The sequence below is a fragment of the Marmota flaviventris genome, chromosome 7 (assembly GCF_047511675.1).
Source record: "Marmota flaviventris isolate mMarFla1 chromosome 7, mMarFla1.hap1, whole genome shotgun sequence".
NCBI classification, from domain to species: domain Eukaryota; kingdom Metazoa; phylum Chordata; class Mammalia; order Rodentia; family Sciuridae; genus Marmota; species Marmota flaviventris.
Window position 1 is genome coordinate 70,828,465 of NC_092504.1, and position 6,983 is coordinate 70,835,447.

Consider the following 6,983-nt stretch of genomic DNA (forward strand, 5'->3'; position numbering starts at 1 on the left):
TGCCAGCTTTGCCAAGACTTAGAAGGTATTGGTGAGGGCTCCTCAAGGACACCTCTGTGGCTAGGTGTTCTTGTCCTCATCTGCCATCTCTGTTCTTAGTACTGAGTTGAACCAAGGCCCCAATGGAGAAAAAAGAAAACATAGCAATGCCTCTTACCTTTCCTATACCAGGAAAAAGCCTAACTCTGAGCTCTGATCCATTGTAGTAGCCCTTGTTTCTTTTTCTTTTTAAAGAAGAGGACAAAAAGAAAAAAGGAAAATTAACTGGGGGCAGCAATTGGAAGTAGTTACACAGAGGGCTACTCGCTCATTCTGCCTCAGTCAGCCAAGGCTCCTCCCTGGGTTTCAAAGCATACCAAGCACTTCACTGCCACAGGACTCTTGCACCAATCGCTCCCTCTATCTGGAATGTTCTTTCTCTATATAATCACAAATCCAACTTGTTACCATCTTCTGGTTTTTAATTGAACAGTGTTTTCTCCATGAGGCTTACCATGATAAACCAACTCAAAATTGGTTCTCTTGAACTCCTGATTCCTTTTACCTTATCTCAGGGGTCAGAAAGTTATGGTTTACAAGAATCTGTTTTTGTAAATAAATGTCTTGAATATGGCTGTTCTTGTCCAACTTGGCAGAGACGAGACCATATTGCTATGGTCAACAAAGTCTAAAATATTTCCTACCTGGGGCTTTACAGAAAATTTGTTAACATTGCCTGAGTTAGTCTACTTTTCATCTTTATGACAAAATACCTGAGAAAATCAACTAAAAGAAGGAAAAAAATATTTTTTTAACTCACAGTTTCAAAAGTTTCAGTCCATGGCTGACAGGCTCCATTGTTTCTGAGCCCATGGTGAGGCAGAATATCATGACTGAAGGGCAAAGTAGAGGAAATCTGCTCATCTTGTGATGACCAGGAAAGAAATAGGTGGGAAGGAAGGGACCAGGGACAAGACAAACTCTTCCAGGCACATAACTAAAGACCTACTTCCTCCACGTAGGCTCTGCTTTCTGAAGTTTCTACCACCTTCTAATATTGCCATCAGGTATAAACTCATCAGTGGTTTCATCAATCGATGGGGTCAGAGATGATGATCCAATTGGATCCTCATGATCCAATCATTTCCCCAAAGCCCCACCTCTGAACCTTCCTGCCCTGGGGACCAAGCCTTCGACACATGAGCCTCTGGAGGATATTCCAGATCCAAACTACCACATTGTCCTGTACGATTTTTTTCTTGTTTTATTTATGACATTTTACAGTATAGAAGTATCTATCTACCTACCTACCTACCTTCTGTTTGTTTTTTTTAAAACTTCCACAAGGGTAGAGATTTTAGTTGGTTTATTAATACATTTCAAGAGTCAACTGTGCATGGCAGATATTCAGTAATTATTTGTAGAATGATCAGATGACGAATAATAAATACAAAGTGCTCCCCAAAGATTAGGAATCAGTTGTGACTGTTATGACTATTTCGATATTGCCACCCCTTCAAAAGGGAAGATGTGCCTGGTACCAGCATATATTCTTGACATACGTGTAGGAAGTTGTAAATGTCACAGGCCCCCTTGGCAGGAAGTGTGCTCTTACAGGTTTGTCTCTGAGCCTTATATACCTGCTTACCTCTACTAGAACACCTACACAATCCCAAAATAAACACAAGAGGAAAGGCTCTTTTATAAAAGTAAACATCTTTTGCTGTTCTAAAACTTTTGGCTTTGGTTGGGGAAGTGCTATTTTCACGTTCAGACAGAGGAATACCTATTTTTACACTAAAGCCAGACAAGACTTAATTATTGAGCTGAATGGGGCAGGTGTGTTTTCAAGCCATGTCTTTATTTCACTTAAAAGAAGAAAGGAAAGGATAAGCTTACCTTTTGACCAAGGAAATAAAAGCTTTGGCTTTCCAGTCCCTTTTAGCCATTGATAATTTTTTTTCCATGGGTTACATTTTTTTGATCACATCCACAAATCTCAGTTTACACAAGTTGCCTCTGGACTATGTGAAATAGCCATGTATCCACTGCAAAGGCATTAAAGAGGACAGCATTTAAATAGAATTGTGAAGCTCATTTTTATATCTGCTCACTTTTTGATCATCACTCCAGTTGTAGCTTTCAAAAGCACAGGTACATCAACCTCCATATTGTTTTTGGATCGTTTTAGAGGTTGAGTGTGAGCTAAATTGTATAGGGCATAGCTGGGATACCTGCTGGTCTCAGCTAGGGTGATTTGACATTGAGCAAAATCTGGGGACAGATTTTTATTGTCATGACTGGGAAGGTGCTGCTGTCATCATGGTGGGAGAGACCAGAAGGGTGTTAGACATTCCATAGTGCCCTGGAGTGAACCCCCAACATATTCCTCAGCCCAACCTCCCCACAAAGAATTGTGCCATCCAAGATGTCAGCAGTGCCATTGTTGAGAAATGGTGCTCTATGATACAATTAACACATTTATTCATTTTCCTTTTGAAGCCATTTGCTTTCTTGTTGCCTTGGTGATGTCATCACTTGCAATCCAGGGTTCTTATAATAGGAGGAACCCGTTGCTTCTTCACAGGAGGAGATAGTGCTCATAAAGCCCCAGGAGCCATTTGAGCACTGACCAGATCCAGAGAAGAACCTCATTACTCTTGATTAGAGAGAATTATGTGTCTCCAGGTTTTAGAGGTGTTTTTATTCAGGGCTGATTTTTTTTTTTTTTGTGGTGCTGGGGATTGAACCCAGGGCCTTGTGCATGCAAGGCAAGCACTCTGCCAACGGAGTTATATCCCCAGCCCTCAGGGCTGATTTGTAAGTTTAAATAGCACAAGGAAGCCTAGAATCCATAGGTCAGAGTCGCCTAGTGGGATCACAGAATATAGGCTGCAGGAATCCACTTTAAACTCTAATCTGACATGTTCGTTTTCTCAGTCTCTCCTAGCTTTTCCTGTTCCAGAGCATCCCCTGCCTTCTTTCCATCCTTATCCCCTTGGTGACCTCCTGGCTTTCTTCACGTCTTCCTTTTCTGGAGGGCTCCCTCTGTTCCGTCCTCTAACTCCTTTCCCCCTGATTCACTGGATTCAGTATCTCATCAATTCTCTTTTGCTACTTGAAACTTCCCCTGGGGTTTTGCATTTCACTGAAGCATCTTTCCAGCGATTTTTTTTTTTAAAGAGAGAGAGAGAGAGAGAGAGAGAGAGAGAGAGAGAGAATTTTTAAAATATTTATTTTATAGTTTTCGGTGGACACAACATCTTTATTTTATTTTTTATGTGGTGCTGAGGATCGAACCTAGTACCCTCCCCCGCCCCCCGCAGGCCAGGCGAGCGTGCTACCTCTTGAGCCACATCCCCTGCCCACGATTTTTACCCTTACTAGGAGAATTTTGATGAATAAAATGTCCATCTTAATGTCAATGTTTTCCCTCAAATATTTAATCATTTTATTCTACCCTTTCCAGCTCAATTAATTAACAACCAGATAATAATTATACAAAAAAAGAGAACCAAAGAAAAGAATCAGTTCACTTAAATATTTGTTTGGGACAGAAAAGAGACTTTTGTGATTCTAAACCAGATTTCTGATGCCTTAGATACTTAAATCCCCAAGTTTTCAGTGGAATAAACCACGTTTGTGTTTAATTTCATAGAGGTCTCAGGTTCTTGAGGACAGAATGTGGCAGTGACTGCTACATAAATGGAGGCTGTGGCTGATGATCCTGAAGTGTTGAAAGCTCCTATTATTGACATAGAGTATCATCTCACTAAAAGAATACATCTTAAGGCAGGATTATGTGCATTTCTACAAAGGTCTCTAATAGTTGCTAAGGGGAGGTTAGTGATTAGGATAGAGCTTCAGGGTGTGAGGGAGATCTTAGAGAAGGCTCTCCCACCCCATAAGTGGGAAACACTTAGATGTAGAATTAAGTTGGGTGGTCAATGGTCCTCTCTATTGTAGTATTTCTTACATTTTTATATGGGTTCTTAAAAGAGGAGAAGTATGCTATCTATATTCATTAAATTGAAGGGATAATGGGATATACCTTTCATTTGTACCTAACCTCACTTTGGGTAACATCCAAAGTCCCTATGCTAGTCTTTAAGATCCAGAGGCCATGGCACCATAATCTTGCTGACCCCTCTGCCACTGCTCTCCACCTACTCACTCCCTATTTACTTGCTCTGCTCTATAACACTAGCCTCCTTGCAGCTGTTCAGACCCTCTGGACATTCTGTCCCAAGGCCTTTGTACTGGCTCTTAACTCTGCCTGGAATGTTCTTCCCTAGTTTATCCACTTGGCTCACTCTCTCATCATCCTCAAGTCTTTGCTACAATTCTCCTCAATGAGACCTCTTCTGGCCATACTATTTAACATTGCAAACCACTCCTTTTCCTTCTCTCCTTAGCTCTTTGGATCCTTTTCCCTGACTAACTTCTTTTAAACCCCTTTTCATATTAATGATGTTCTAAGAAACTAAATAATTTAACCATTTATAATATGTTGTGTTTATTTCCTGCCTGATCCTGTGGGGATTTTTGGCTGCTTTGTTTACAAATGTATCTTAAGAGCCTAGAGAAACAGTGCCTGGTTCCTGGCTCCTGTTGACCTCTGGGGACATCACTGCTGAAAAAGAAAGGAGTTTGCTAAGCACCACAGGGACAAGAGGTGCACAGGACAACAGGATTTAATAAAGAATTCCTTCTGTGTGTAGGTGAGTTTGAAGATACCATGAAGGAAAACAAAATGGTTATGGGCACCATGTATTGCACTTTACAATTTTTCCTAAGATTTACCTTTCTGGCAGGTATCCAGGGATAGAAAAATGCTTAGCTGTAGGTGCTCAGAGGCAGCTATTCTAATGGATATTAAGTGTGTCTGCATGGCTGACAGAGTCCAAAGGGAGAAGGACATAGGCATTGACTAGTATGGCTAAGACATTTCTGGTTGCTCACATGACTTCTTCTTTTTTTCTTTTATTAGCTGTTGGTGGACCTTTATTTATTTTTATGTGGCGCTGAGAATCAAACCCATTGCCTCACATATGCCAGGTAAGCGCTCTACCATGAGCCCCAGCCCCAGCCCCTCACGTGACTTCTTATACCTGCCACCTCCCTATACTCAAGCCTTGTGTCTGTACCTGTGGCATGCCAGTCGGTTTTATTTTTATACTCAGACAAAGATGACAAACTCAAGATATCTCTGGATATAACCTTAAATACCTCTCAGGACCAGAATGAGACAAAACAACTTCATTTCTACCAGACACAAGACAAAGATGACTCATCAGACAAAACAAATCTAGTTTTACAAACCCACCTGCTCACCCTTATGGAGCTGTTTTAATTCAACACTTCAGTGGGCTCTTGCTGAATTAGAAGGAAGATGGAAAGGTTAAGAGAAGATGAGAAAAATCATACTGGTGTATGCTTTACCTCCCCTGCCACAGCCTACAGATGCTGCCAGTAAGTTCCTTTTATGTATGGAGCTCTGAGTCTGAGCTCTGCGTCAGTGTAAGGAATAGGAGTCCGACTGCCTGGGCTAGCATCTTGTTTCCAGCATTTATTAGCTGTGTGACTTTAGGAAAGCTATCTAACTTTTTAAATTCCATTTTCCCATCTGTAAATGTATTAGATTATTGTGAGGACAAAGTGAACTAACACGCGTACTGAGTCTGCTACAGTGTCTTAATAAAGCATTATCTATGAAGCATATATATTACATCAGACTACCCATATTACACTTCTGGCTTTACTTCTTACTTTCTGGTAAACCTGGGGCAAGATACTTCACCTCACTTCACTTCAGCTCCCTTGTTTTCAAGAGAGGCAAAAGAGGCAAATTACTGCATGGGATTTGTTAAGAGAATCCAATCAAATGATTTAGATTAGCAACTCAGGAAAAGACGTGGCATATAGCAAGTGTGCAGTAAAAGGCCACTTCCAATACTCTTTGTTTCTCCTAACTTTTTTTTATTGTGGTAGAATATCTATCATATAAAATTCACCATGGTAACCATTTTTAAGTTTAGTGATGTATGTTTGTAATGTACAACAATTACCAACATCCATCTTGGAACTCTTTATCTTGTAAAACTGAGACTCTGTACACATGAAACAGTAACATCTCACCCAGCCCACAGCCAGTGGTGACCACCATGCCACTTTCTGTATCTATGACTGACTCCTCTTAAGTGATTAACTTATCTCACTTAGCATAATGTCCTTAAGGTTTATCGGTGTGTCAGGATTTTCTTTCTTTTTAAGGTTGCATAAGCATTTCCTTACTTTTTAAAGGCTGAATAATGCTCCAGCCACCGTTTTTTTTTTTTTTGGTCCATTCATCTGTTGGTGGATACTTGGGTTGTTTCCAAGTCCTGGCTATTTTGAACAATGCTGCTAAAACAGAGGTGTGTGAGCATGTCTTAAGAAACAACTATCAACTATTTTGATTATGTATCTAGAAATGTAATCGGCATATATGTAGTAATTTTCCTTTTAATATTTTGAGATACCACCGTACAATTTTGTGCTGTGACTGTACCTTTTTACATTCATACCCAAAATACATGAGAGTTCTCATTACTCTACGTCCTCTCCACCACGTGTTATTGTCTATTTTTTATAGCATTCACCTTAATGAATGTGAGGTGGTAACTTTTATACTCTTATCTACCACCACAATCACTGCTATTACTATTACTATAATAATTTCTGTTGCAGAAACATTTGCTAGTTTCTAACTTCAGAGCATTTTCTAAGACTTTTTCTCTTACTTTGTGCCATGATGAAGGCCAATCTATAAAGACCCAAAGTAACTCACACTCATATTTGCAATGTTCTCAGTTACCAGAACTCTTTTCGATTTGTGATTAGATGCTATTTTGTATGATTGGAATTCTGGCATGTACCAGTGTGATTGTCTACATAGCCTATATTTAGAATTTTAGCATATTTAGTCTATGGATAGACTGATGTTGAATCAAAGTATTATAGAC